General features: G+C 43.0%; 1 pseudogene across 1 annotated transcript in view; it reads right to left on the reverse strand.

Moving 5' to 3' along the window:
* LOC307152133 (complement C3-like) overlaps positions 1 to 14,138 on the reverse strand; it is a 340,855-nt pseudogene that overhangs the window by 137,631 nt on the left and 189,086 nt on the right. The window contains exon 24 of the transcript XR_013824042.1: positions 13,971 to 14,046. The product of XR_013824042.1 is annotated as a complement C3-like (transcript). The remainder of the gene's footprint in view (positions 1 to 13,970; positions 14,047 to 14,138) is intronic.

Genomic DNA, 14,138 nt, shown 5'->3' on the forward strand with positions numbered 1-14,138 from the left:
GTGGTGACACCGGCTCTTATTCAGCTTTACTTGGTGGCTCTTAAAGGTTACTGTCTCTAAGTGAAATGAAAGAAACAAATCACAACAGAACAAGGGATAGAAAAGACTAAGGTAAACAAAACACTAGTGATGACTAGGTCTGAAATTAAATAAACAGTATAGTAACACAGAATGTGTTCAAGAGGATAAAGAGACCTAAGCTATTACCACTGCTAGGGTTTAAGATAGGCCAACAGGTGAGTGGGGGCTTTTTGGGGGGGTAGGAAACCTACGAAGATGGTATGGCTTAGAGAAGAGATGAAGGTGGGCCATACATCTAGAATATACCCAGGGGGATATCTAATATTCTGTGGCTTATAGTGAGTGGAATGGGTTTTACTAAATTTAGTTTACCTGCGGTGAATTGAGGCCACTCAGGTGGAAACCAGTGGCTCGGTCAACCTTTCCGACGGTTCTCCAACACTTGACCGCAGTGCCCTCGGACAACCTTGTCTCTCGGTACCACGGTGTGCCCACTCAAACCACTTGCGACTTTTTGCACAAAGTGGCAAGCCAAGGTGTCAATCATCAGACGGCACGGAAAGATTGAGTTTTCCTCGGAACTCTCCTTTCGGAGTGGTCCTTTCAGCAGACCCCAGTTCGAGTGATTGTCTCAAAATTGCCTTGTGTGTCGCTGACGTTGACTTAACCTTTTGGCGGGCCAAATTGCTGATGTCGGGGTGGCGTGCCACAACCGGAGGTACGAGATTCGGAAGAGTCCGAGACACACAGCCAGTGCCAGGTAGCGTCGGACAGATGACCTCACTCGCGGAAACCAACCCGAGATGACCAACTCACCACAGTGCTCTAGTGAATGCCACCTATAAATACACAAAAGGATAAACAAGTGAAACTTAAAGTGAATTAAGGCTAGTTTGTTTAAACCAAATGGATTAATTATTTATGTGGCAATAAGAGTCAAAGGTTTTACTAAATAATTATAACAAAAGGAGATTATGATAACGTCACTTATCAAAATGACCTAACCCAAAAGAGAGAAGGAAAAGAATAACAGTAGAAATAAAATGATAGAAAAAAAATTTTTTTTTAAAATAAAATCAAATGAAATGACAGGATGAACCCAGGAGAAGAGGCAGGTCGCAGTAGTGGGTTTTCACCACAAGGGGGCGTGCTCCCTCTCTGTGCTCAACCTGGCAAACAGAAAACTTAATTCAAATCAAAAATTCAAAACTTGTTTAAATTAAAATTTAAAATAAGCATGTAAGGAAATGTAAAAATCAGAATATCTTATGATAATCCAGATACACTAAAGTATCAGTCCTATTTATAAAAATAATCAGGAGAGAAAGCCGATATAAAAGAGTGAAAGGAGGGAAATAGTAATGCCGACTTATTATCCACAAGGCCACACGATGGTGCTGTTTCCTCCAAGTGGATATCAGTGGGTGAATACACAACTCAATTTAAATTTAAAATTCAAACTAGTTTAAATCAAATTTGAATGAGCATGTAAAGAACATGTAAAAGGAAAACTCAGAATAATATCCCATAATAATTAATGGTAACAGTGAAGTCTCATCAATAATTATTAAGATAATCAAAAGAGAAAAGTGGAAGTAAACAATTCCCGACAGGATTTGTAAAGAGAGAAAAGAGAGCTGAGTGGACCGACCTAGCGGGAGGCGGCCACTAGGTGCCGTTGTTTCCTCTAAGGGAATGGCTGAGATTTAATCTGAGTTTTAATCCAAATCTTGTTTGAACCAAACTCAGAGTAAATGTATCAGTCCAAAAGCAGGAAAATTGTCTAACACAAAATAATAAACGCACGAGCAAAGCTATAAATGCGAATAGTTATTTAGAGTTTAAACATTAATTCACAGGGAAATGAATTCAGCCGTGAAGAGAGCGTTATCTGATAACTGGCCACGCGATGGCGTTGTTGCGCTCATGCAGGCGGAAATCAGAGGGCAAAGGGGTAATTTGAGGCTGCTAAACACTTACGCCCTCTGGCGTTTAGTAAATGGAATTACACAACTTCAATGTGATTCAAACGCTAAGAGCTTTTCAGCTCGCGTCACGCGCTGATTTCTGCAACACTCACAAATAGGACAGAGGTCTCGGTGGACCTTTTGGTGCTATTAATACTGCACAGGAAAGTATGGCGGGGTTTCTTCCCCGCAAATACTCAAATGTGGACAACAGGAATTTTCCGTCTGTTGCTAGACTCCCATATTACACATTTATCAAAATAGCACTTTATGATTTGTGTATTTAGGTTTTCGATTGATTAGCTAGGTCAATGTTAACCAGGAGTTTACCGTTTTGTTGAATATCACTGGACTAACCACGAATTCAATAACGATATAGCATGCATGCAAGGCCTATGTTTAATAAGTAATCTCGCTTAGAAAACATATTTATTAATACCGGTAGTACGCACGTGAGAATTCTTCGTTCACAGCGATTTAAAACAAATCGTGAGCTTAGAATTATAAGGTTCTATCTCCACTTTTGGTCGAAATTGAGTTTTTGACATAATCTGATCCATTAGGTGTTTATTAATGCCTGTGTGGTGTTATTTTTGTAAAAAAATATTTTGTTAGTAGTTATTAATAAAATAAAAAGGTTCCATCTCAGTTGTGCCAGCTGGGATGTAAAAACTTTGATGCTCAATATCTCGGAACTACCCTAAACGGAGATAGAACCTTATAATTCTAAGCTCACGAAATATTAGAAATGTATCAACTGCAGAGATATTTCTTCATCTCTTAACAGGACATTTGTAATATTAAATACTGCAGTGTACGTAGCAATTAACAGTGCTAAAATCGTCTAGGCATATTTTAGCAACTTGTTAAAATGTACGTTAGGCCTACTGACTTCGGCTTTTTGCCTTGGACAGTTAGGAGTGAGTTCGCGTTAGCGACTTAACTCACAAATTCATAATTTCATAATGCGCAAAAATTATTAATAACCATATAAACAGACTGAAACTGAATATTGCCCATAAACAAAGTTTGAAATGCGTCGCGTTCTCCACCAAAACTGTAAGAACAATGGGTTGTACATTAATATTAATATTAATATTAATATTAGCTCAAATTATCTATTGGGAATTTTAATAATTAATCATGAATATGATTAATATGTTGTATGTTACAGTTACATTAATTTAGCGCAGCTGAACTAGATTGATATATGAACGATTACCATAACGGGTTATGGTTCGTCATTAATACATCAATTGTGCTTATTTCAGCTCGAAGTTATGGGATAACTTTAATGGAATTAATTTAGTTATCAAACAATCTGTTTGTCCAGCAAACATATACGTAAGATTAACTTAACTCTCAAGGAAAATTATCCTTCTTACAAACACGAGAAAGAGTATCTTTTCCAGGCCTTGAAAAGACAACTTTCTATGTTTGTAAAATTAGCTTACTTAAATCGTAGGCTACCAAGATAAAGCATATAGCTAAGATCGAACATTTCAGGGACTAAGTAACATGGGCAATTAAATCAGAGTCAGTCAAGGGCATATGGAATTTAATAATTGGACCAATACATCGAACTAAGGAATATATCAAACTACACAATACACACGGATTATATGTCTATGTACATCAAATACAGTTAAACAATACAAGATAACGAATAACGAAAATGAGAGAGAGAGAGATAGATAGATAGAGAGAGAGAGATCGGAAGATGCGAGAGATGGAGAGAAGGATGGGGGACGAGATCGGAAGTGAAAGCAAAAATCTGCGATCAGAGATCGCAGTTGGCTATGGCAAAATCACAGACAGTAACCCTTAAGACACAACAAAGAAATCACATCATAAGTTCAATTCAATAATCGATACTTGCATGGCATATGGTTCTCTTTGTATGAGGTGTGTAGGACCGCAGGGTTCTGCGTGTCTTTAAAAGCAGCGCGAGTCGTCTGAGGGGAGGCGTGCGCGTGCTGTCTTCCGGCGCGCGTGCGAGCGCGGGAGCTTCAAAGAGTTGCCGGGAATGATTCAGGCTAAGTTCATTCAGCTCGTGAATGAACAGAGGCGAAGAGGAAAACGAAACTAGACTATAGAAAAACATAAAATAAATAAATAAAAAGAAAAGAGAAGCAGGCCGAAGCCGGTCCGGACTTGGGTTTTGGAGGAGGAAGGAGAGAGCGTAGGCATGAGAGAGAGAGAGGTTTTCTGAGTCGGTCTTTTATGGACAATATGGGTTGACGCCTCTGTTCGCGCGAACAACCAATGAACGTCCAAAGGTCTGAAGCGGGAAAAATGTCTTTGTCTTAGTTCCCAGTTTAATTTGCATGTTTTATGGCAGCGTTATTATGTGATCAGTTATACTCTAACGAGGGTAAAAATAGTATCATACATTTTACCAGATCCTGATGCATACATTTGGTTCCAGTACAAGGAGAGCTTTACGTGGATACCGAATTAGATATGTTTCGAAGGTACACGTCGAGATAGATTATTATTCTGTAAAAATAAGCTTAAAAGTTAAACTAACAACCTAGGAATAAAATGAACCCAACATGTGGTGTACATTGATAAGTGGGCATTGAAGATTGGACTTTAGAAAGATCCACATGGCATATCTATGATTGAAAAAGGGTGCACATCTGCAACATTATTCCTTTACGGTTTACAAGAATACAAAAACCCATCACAGAGAAGAACAATCATGAAAAAGAGAAATTACATTCAGGCTTACATATTTCTTCAATGGTTATACATATAAAATATCTAGGATGAACACCTAATTCTGCTCTTCTGGCTAACATTCCGTTAGGTAATAAAACACAGTTCCACACAGGGGGGAAGGGATTGCCAGAGAATGTTAGTGAACCCTCTCTAACTAAAACACTATTGATTAAAGAATACATTTCAAAACCACACCTCTAGAAAATCATAATTATATGGTCAAACGAATTAATAAAACATGCGTACAGGAAGATCAAACCCAAATCTGAGTTACATACATTAAAACTATATTTCTATAGGAGGATGTTTGTGTGTGTGTGTGTGTGTGTGTGTGTAGAAGGTTTCAAGTTTCGTTATCTCTCTGTGGTCCAGAGAGGGGAAAGGGGGGGTTTGGAATGTCTCTGAGGTGACATTAGTGTCGTAAAAGTCAATTGGTTCCAGTCTTTATGGAGCCAAAGCCTGATTTGCACTCACGAGTTCAAAGTGCACCAGCTTTTGTATTCAGGAAGAAATGTTTTTAGCAACACAGAGTATTTGAATTTGTTAATTCAAACCAACGACGAATGATTCGATAGCCAATGTTGTTACACGGGGGAAGCCCAGAAGGCTGCTCAACAACTGCCCGTCCAGAACCTCCTGGTGTACGCCGATCTACGACGAGCTATTCTCCAAAGGGTCGGCCTCAACCCTGAACAACATCGACAGCGCTTCCGCTCACTGGAACTGGCGGAAGCGGGCCGACCCTTTGTCCTGGCGCAGCAGCTCCGGGACTCATGCCGCAAATGGCTGTTGGCCGGAGGAAGCGACGCCGAGGACATTATCAACAAGGTGGTACTGGAGCAGTTCATTTCCCGTCTGCCAAGGAGGACTGCCCAGTGGGTCCAGTGCCACCGACCGGCGTCGCTGGATCTGGCCATCCAACTGGCGGAGGACCAGTTGGCGGCGTGCTCCGGGGTCGGCGAACCCCTGCCATCAATCTCTCTCTCTCCCTCTCCTCCTGTCCCTCTCTCTACCCCTCCCCCTAAACCTGTTCCTTTCCCCAGGACCCGTATCAGTGGCCTGCCACGGGCCTACCCAAGATGGAGGGCTGGAGCAGAGCTTCCAGCCGGGCCGCGAGGCCCCGTCAGGGGGCCGGGGTCCCAGGAGGGACTCGATGGCGCTGCTGCACTCTCCCCACGCCAATCACTGGACCCACTTTCTGCCACTAGGGCGGCGGGAAAACCTGGGCCGGTCTGTTGGCGTTGCGGGGATCCGGGCCATTTCGTGGATAGGTGCCCGGTTATGGAGGTGGGGACGATGGTCCGGATCCCGGACGTCCCGCAGACCGCCCCTGATCAAGCCGGGTTGTACCAGATACCTGTGAGTATTAAGGGGGGTACCTATCAGGCATTGGTGGATTCTGGTTGTAACCAGACCTCTATCCATCAAAGCCTGATACAATCTGGGGCATTGGATACGGGCCGCATGGTTAAGGTGAGGTGTGTGCACGGGGATATAGTGGAATACCCGTTAAGAGCCATCACTATTAAATTTAGGGGACAAAATCATTGTGTGGAGGTGGCAGTTAGTCCGCGCCTCCGACATCCGTTAATTTTGGGGACAAATTGGCCAGCCTTCGAACAATTATTGGGGTGTTTGACAACGGATGTCTCTGGGAAAAAGAGAGGGCGGGGAAGGGGAGCTAGCACTCAGGTGGGAGAGGCTGTACCTGGACCTAGCGGGTCTGTTTCAGAGGATGCGAGCGGCGTGGAGAGGTTAAACCTCTCCAACCGCGATGACTTTCCTCTGGAACAGTCGCAAGATGAGACGCTCAAACATGCGTTTGAACAGGTCCGTTCCATCGATGGGCAGCCCCTCCAACCTGATCGCGCGCTCTCCTATCCTTATTTTGCCATAATTAACGACCGGTTGTATCGAGTGACCCAAGACACTCAGACAAAGGAAGATACAACCCAATTGTTAGTACCACGGAGCCGTCGGGAAATGCTTTTCCAGACGGCGCATTGTAATCCGATGGCTGGGCATTTAGGAATGACTTCCACACTAAATCGTCTAATGACCCGATTCTTTTGGCCGGGCATTCACGAGAACGTGCGCAGATGGTGCGCGTCGTGTCGTGAATGTCAGTTAGTGAACCCACCGGCCGCCCCAAAAGCGCCTTTGCGCCCTTTACCTCTCATGCAGGTCCCCTTCGAGAGAATTGGGATGGACCTCATCGGGCCATTAGAACGAACCGCACGGGGACATCGCTTTGCGTTGGTCATAGTGGACTACGCAACGCGATATCCCGAAGCAGTGGCCCTCCGCACCATTTCCGCTAAAAGTGTGGCGGACGCACTGTTTCGTTTAATCTCCCGCGTGGGAATCCCGAAAGAGATTCTCACGGATCAGGGCACCGCGTTTATGTCTCGCACGTTAAGCGAATTGTACGAATTATTGGGCATTAAATCGGTACGAACCAGTGTCTATCACCCACAAACGGACGGGCTGGTCGAACGGTTTAATCGCACGTTGAAGACAATGATTCGTAAATTCGTACAAGAGGACGCGAAAAATTGGGACAGATGGCTAGAACCCCTCTTATTTGCTGTGCGCGAGGTCCCGCAAGCCTCCACGGGGTTTTCCCCATTCGAGCTTCTTTACGGACGTCAGCCTCGTGGGGTTTTAGACGTCCTGAAAGAAACTTGGGAGGACGGACGCTCGGATAGCAAAAATGAAATTCAGTATGTCGTGGACCTGAGAGCAAAACTCCATACACTGGGGCGGCTCTCTATGGAGAATTTGCTCCAGGCTCAGGACAGGCAAAGCCGGCTATATAACAGGGGAACTAAGCTTAGAGAATTTACACAGGGAGATAAAGTGCTCGTGTTACTACCAACTTCCAGCTCTAAATTATTAGCTAAGTGGCAAGGACCCTTTGAGGTCACACAGCGAATAGGCGATCTCAATTATGAAGTAATACGAACGGACAGAGGCGATTCACGACAGATCTATCACCTCAATCTCCTTAAAAAATGGAGTGAGGAGGAGTCAGTGTTGCTTGCAACGGCAGTGAGTGGGGAGGAAGATCTCGGGCCAGAGGCGATCGTAAAAGGGAAATCTCTCGCCCTGGCCCCCGGAGGAGATCACCTCTCGCCCTTGCAGCTCGCTGACATTGCAAAGATACAATCTGAGTTTGCAGACGTGTTTTCGCCCCTGCCCGGTCGTACTAATCTGATTCAGCACCACATTGAGACGGAGCCGGGCGTGGTAGTTCGCGGCCGGCCATACAGGTTACCTGAACACAAAAAAAAAGTGGTTCAGACCGAATTAGAGGCTATGCTGGAGTTGGGGGTAATCGAGGAGTCTTACAGTGACTGGGCGAGCCCGATAGTTTTAGTTCCTAAAACGGACGGCTCGGTGCGGTTCTGTGTAGACTATCGCAGGGTGAACGCAGTGTCGAAATTCGACGCATATCCAATGCCGCGGATTGACGAGTTGCTTGATCGGTTGGGCTCGGCTCGTTTTTACTCGACATTGGACTTAACGAAAGGATATTGGCAGATCCCCTTATCTCCCATGTCCAAAGAAAAGACGGCTTTCACCACGCCGTTTGGATTACACCAATTTGTGACACTTCCTTTCGGGCTGTTCGGGGCTCCGGCCACGTTCCAGCGCCTTATGGATAAGGTTCTGCGGCCCCACACTGCATATGCCGCTGCTTACTTGGATGATATTATCATCTACAGTAATGATTGGCAGCGGCATATGGAGCATGTGAGGGCCGTTCTTAGGGCGCTGAGACAGGCGGGGCTGACGGCCAACCCGAAGAAGTGTGCAGTTGGGCGGTTGGAAGTAAGGTATCTGGGTTTCCACTTAGGTCATGGGCAGGTGCGTCCTCAAATTGATAAGACCGCAGCAATTGCAACCTGTCCGAGACCTAAGACCAAAAAGGAGGTGAGGCAGTTCCTGGGGCTGGCGGGATATTATAGAAGGTTTATTCCTGGTTATTCGGACCTCACCAGCCCGCTGACTGATCTCACTAAAAAGGAAGTGCCAGATACGGTCCAGTGGACGGAGCAGTGCCAACAGGTTTTTACCAAGGTTAAGGCTGCTCTGTGTGGCGGGCCGCTCTTACACTCCCCTAACTTTTCTCTCCCTTTTTTGTTGCAGACTGACGCGTCGGACAGGGGGCTGGGTGCTGTACTGTCCCAGGAGGTGGAGGGGGAGGATCGCCCGGTGCTGTACATTAGTCGCAAGCTCTCAAAGAGAGAGACTAAGTACAGCACCATTGAGAAGGAATGCCTGGCCATCAGGTGGGCGGTCCTCACCCTTCGCTACTACCTCCTGGGACGGGAGTTCACCCTCTGTTCGGACCACGCTCCCCTGCAGTGGCTCCACCGCATGAAGGATACCAACGCGCGGATCACTCGTTGGTATCTCGCTTTACAGCCTTTTAAGTTCCAGGTGATCCACAGGCCGGGTGTACAGATGGCTGTGGCCGACTTTCTCTCCAGGAGGAGGGGGAGGGAGGCTGCAGGCCGGATGGCTCCCCGGCCTGAGTCGGGCGGTGGGGGTATGTGGCGAGGGGGGCGTGGTTCAGCGAGGTATGCGACAGGAGAGAGAGCGGGGAGAGAAGCAGCGGTAAGTGGGTTTAATACGAAATGATTGACACCTGTATCTCGTTGCAGTAATTGGCGTGGGGAGACTGCATTTAAGGAGAGCTCTCACAAGCCATGAGAGAGAGAAGGACTGAGGACTCGTGGGACTGGGACAAAGAAAGCGGACTGAGAAACCTGTGGTCTGAGAATACAGAACTGCTTGTTGCTGTAACATTGTATTGAGTTTGTGAGCGCATGTGGCGCGACTGTTATGTACGAATTGAGTTTATTATTAAAACACCCACGAGTCTCAGTCAGCCGACCCTGGTCTCCTTCCTTCTCACACACGATCTAAGGGATCTTCATTACAAAAATGTTTGGTTTGTAGTCACTATTATGGGGATCAGTGTTTGCTTTAGTTGGGATGCTGACCCTTGACTTTTTAACATTAGTTTTTTTCTGGCCGCTTGAACTGTGTGTGTCTTAGACAAGCAGGAGTTCAAAATGTTTTAATGAACTATATGATTTCAATATCCTTCAGAATAACTGATTACAGAAACATTGGTGGATCTCATGCTGTAGATTCACAGACATATGATTAATAAATATTAAATATCTATAAAATGTTAAACTGGCTTGTAAACTGTTTTCACACTCAGTGGCTGGAAGTCAGTTGTAGTTCTTGTGTTTCTCTTTTTTCTGTTCTTGTTTCTCTGTCCTTCAGTGATTCTGCTTATCAGGTGTTCATCAGTTTCTCACTTCACTCTTCACTCTGTCAAGTGGACTATCTTAGTGAACTAATGCAGGGAATAGTGAATGAGGGTATAGGGTGTGATTGTGAAAACAGCCTCTGAGTGTCGATTTTGAGTGCTGTTAATTCACAGTATAGCTATTTTCTCGAAAACGACAAATATTACCCAGAATGCACTGTTTTCTACAGTATATTACTGTTTTAATGGAAAATGGTATGAAACTATCAGAATTTGTGCCTTTTTTACAGCAAGGCTTAACAGTGCATCACAGAATGTGTGTTCCATGTTTGTAATTTCACCGCTGTTACATATAATATAAAATAAAATATTACTGAATATTACATAAAATAAAATATTACTGAAGTCCATCACTGCTCTTTCCCATGAACGTGACTAATCTGCCAATGTAATTACAATCGTTCAGAAAACCGTGCTAAAGTGAGTCTTGAGGGTGAGAAAGGGAGGGGGAAGCGAATCCATAGCCAGAAACTATTGCTTTGAGTATTTAAGGAGGCGAACCTCCCTTCATATATGAACCAATCATCATAGAGATGTAATTTACTTGAAATTAGTTTTAACTGCTTCTGTTGGTAATCTAGCAAGTGAATTCATTATGGAGGGTAGAGATATTGAACATGTAATCGCCATTAAATTTACCAAGCTGCCATTCAAGCTGCAGCTCCAAATTTAAAACGAAGGAAGACACCAGCTGGACATCACAGGACAGTACATCAAACTGAGCATCAATCATCTTCACTAAATATGACTGAACGTGCTCTTTTAATATAGACATTTAAATAGACAGCAGGATGGATATTTTTCTTCAAATGATAGGTGAGTGAAATTATTAAATCAATTTAAATCGTCTTGCTATATGTGTGTCTAAAAGTAAAAAAAAAAAAAAAAAAAAAAAAAAACATTAATTAAGTAAGCAAATACAAACCTTCTCCTTTGGTGGAATGTTTCATCAAGATCTCTTTATTGAGTTTTTCAGCATTGGCCATGGCGTAGGACGTCATCGCAACAGCGTAAGGATTGGTCAGTTGTGGAAGTCGACCTTCTAAGAAAGCAACAGCCCTCCTGATACTTTCATGCAGACTCTATAAAAGAGTGTGCAAGAAGTTAGACTTAGATAAAATCTCAAGACCCTGCATTCTCTTTCATTCTGTTGCATATAGATGTTTCTGAAAACAAATGCATGAATATTAATTTGGTCGTGCTGATGTTGCTGACTGTACTTACACCAACTGATCCAGCACAGATCTCTCTGCCCTCTTGCATGGCAATCACAACAAAGGCCGTCAGAGAGGCATCAGCATCTTTACCTTGTACATCACCCTGAAATAAAGCACACATAAACAGACTTTATCACAAATCATTCTAATAGCTGAGTTTTGGTTTGGCTGGTCAGCATGGCCCCATTAGAGGATGCTCTGTCTGGCAAAGTTATAATATAATAGCACACTTTGTGCTTCAATGAACACTTTCAGCTCCATGAAGATCCTACGATAGAATTGGGCCTATACCTTGGCACATAATGTTTTTTCTTTGTACTGTAGTTTACTGTAATCATTTCATGCACAACTACTGGTATACTATCATTGCCTCCAACCAGGTGAACTCAAATACAGTCAGTCATGACATTCATAAGATAACATTCAACTTACCACCATCGTTCCATGAATTACAGGTGAATCCTCTTTAAAGGAGCCGTCTGCCAGCTGTTTGTGGAGAACCAGCCACTTGAGGGCGCTGCAGATCACATTGTCCTCCATAGCAATTAAGTTATTGGCCATGATGAAGACTTTAGCCACATATGCAGTCAGCCTTTAACAGCCAAACAGAATAATAAGTAAAATAATAATTAAGCTCATGAAAAGTCTTAAATATCTTAAATGGCATAAGAAAAGTCTAAGTTATTTATTTATTTAATTTTAGGACTGAAAAACAGTAATCGTGATACTGCTTAATGTGACTGTTAAAGTCACCAGAAAATCAAAATGGCCATTTAAAAAAAAATAAAACATAGCAGTATTTAATATAAATGATTTATCTGTGCACATCATCGTCATAAAAAAAAAAAAAAAAGAACATTCAGTATACAGTAGATTTTATGAGTATCTGCACAGTAATCTGTTTTTTTTGGTCTTTCTATAAACACATTATTATGGTATCGGCAAAATAGGTGGGGGGTGGGTTGGTGTTCAACAGAAGACACCGGTGGTGAGATCCGCTCAGGGAACCAGATACTTGACACTAGGGCTGAATCCGAAAATCGCTCCCTAAATCCACTAATGAAAACGAGTGAGTGAATTCGGACAGCCGTTGAGCATATATCTGCACACTCACTATTGTGGTGCATTGTGGGATTGAATGAGTGCACACGATACCCAGACAGCAACATTGTTTCGGCCCGGATCCGACCCACATCTGGCACTTGTGGAATACGGATCTGGCCCACATGCAGTGTGGAATGATGGCCCTTGTGTGGCTCACTCCTGTTTGCCAGATCTGGGCCAGAAGCAGGCCATAGCAATACCACATGTCAGCCAAGAGCAAAGAAATAAACCAGAACTGGACTTTATCTGAGCCACAAAGTCGGTGTATATTAAATATGGAGTCATCTCAGCCTTAATAAGCCTGTTAACAAGCAGAATCACTGAAAGAAAGAAGAGAACAGAAAAAGAGACAAGCAGAAAGACAAGAACTACAACTGACTTCAGCAACAGTCTCAGATGAAATCAACTGAAGAGAAAAGAAGACATTAAATCTGTGAAGATCTCAGCAGAGGAGGATTAAACAACTCCACAAACAGCATTACCAGCTTCACTTATTACTAACCAGACTGACTTTATTTCTGTCAGACGTCTGCATACGTTTTTATTGAGAATTAACAGAGGTTTAACTCTAATGTGTTTCATTTGAAGTCACCATAAGAGTGATTAGTGTTTCCATTAGTTGGGCTCTTAACTCTTAGTATAACTTATGTCTTTTTTGGCGGCTGTGACAGTGTGTTTGTCAAACACATTTACAGCAGCAAAGAAACGAAAGAAAGAGACGTCTGACAGAAATAAAGTCAGTCTGGTTAGTAATAAGTGAAGCTGGTAATGCTGTTTGTGGAGTTGTTTAATCCTCCTCTGCTGAGATCTTCACAGATTTAATGTCTTCTTTTCTCTTCAGTTGATTTCATCTGAGGCTGTGGCTGAAATTACTCCATATTTAATATACATAGATTTTTTGGCTACGATAAGGTCCAGTTCTGGTTTATTTCTTTGCTCTTGACTGACATGTGGCATTGCTATGCAGAGGTGTAAAGTCCAGGTTCAGAAAGTAAAAGTCCTCCTCAGTATTTTGTTCCAATCACCTGGATTTGCTAATTCAGCAGAAGAGAGAACTAATTAGTGAAATCAGATGACTGAGTTTATGGGTGGAATAAACATATGGCAGGACTTTTACTCTTTGGCCCCTGGATTACCCACCTCTGTTTGGGACACACTTATTTTAATCTCACATCCTGCAGGGAAGGACTAAACAAAGGGGCGTAGTAACAGCAAACAAGGAGGCGGGACGAGAGGAGCACATGGCCAACACAAACAGAGTCGTGTGCTCAGGCACAAGACAAGCAAAGAAACATGAAACAAAGACAAAACAGACATTGCTATCAGGGCAGGACACTGAACGTTTTGTAGTTGAATGTGTGCACAGCCTGTTTGATTAAGTAAAACACTTTTATTTTGAGATTGTATCTGATCTGGATGGGCACATGGCATTTGTTTTTAAAAAAGCCTTATATTTGACTTTAAAAACACTTCAGATACCATATTATTATTATTATTATTATTATTGTTATCATTATAAATAATAAAACATGTACCACTGGAAAAACTGGACATTTTATTTCTCCAAAAACACAGAAATTTATTTACCATGTGCTGCTCGGCCTGTTTGTCCAGGTAGCGTAGGATCCATCTGATTTACGGTAACTCAGCTGCCGTTGATAACCTTAATAATGCAAAAAAAAAAAAGAGTATTTGTCTTTGTTCATCATTTATATGTATTTATATTTATAAAATGTTGTGATGCTGAATCCAAGA

Source organism: Squalius cephalus (assembly GCF_949319135.1).
Source record: "Squalius cephalus genome assembly, chromosome: 2".
In the NCBI taxonomy this organism is placed as follows: domain Eukaryota; kingdom Metazoa; phylum Chordata; class Actinopteri; order Cypriniformes; family Leuciscidae; genus Squalius; species Squalius cephalus.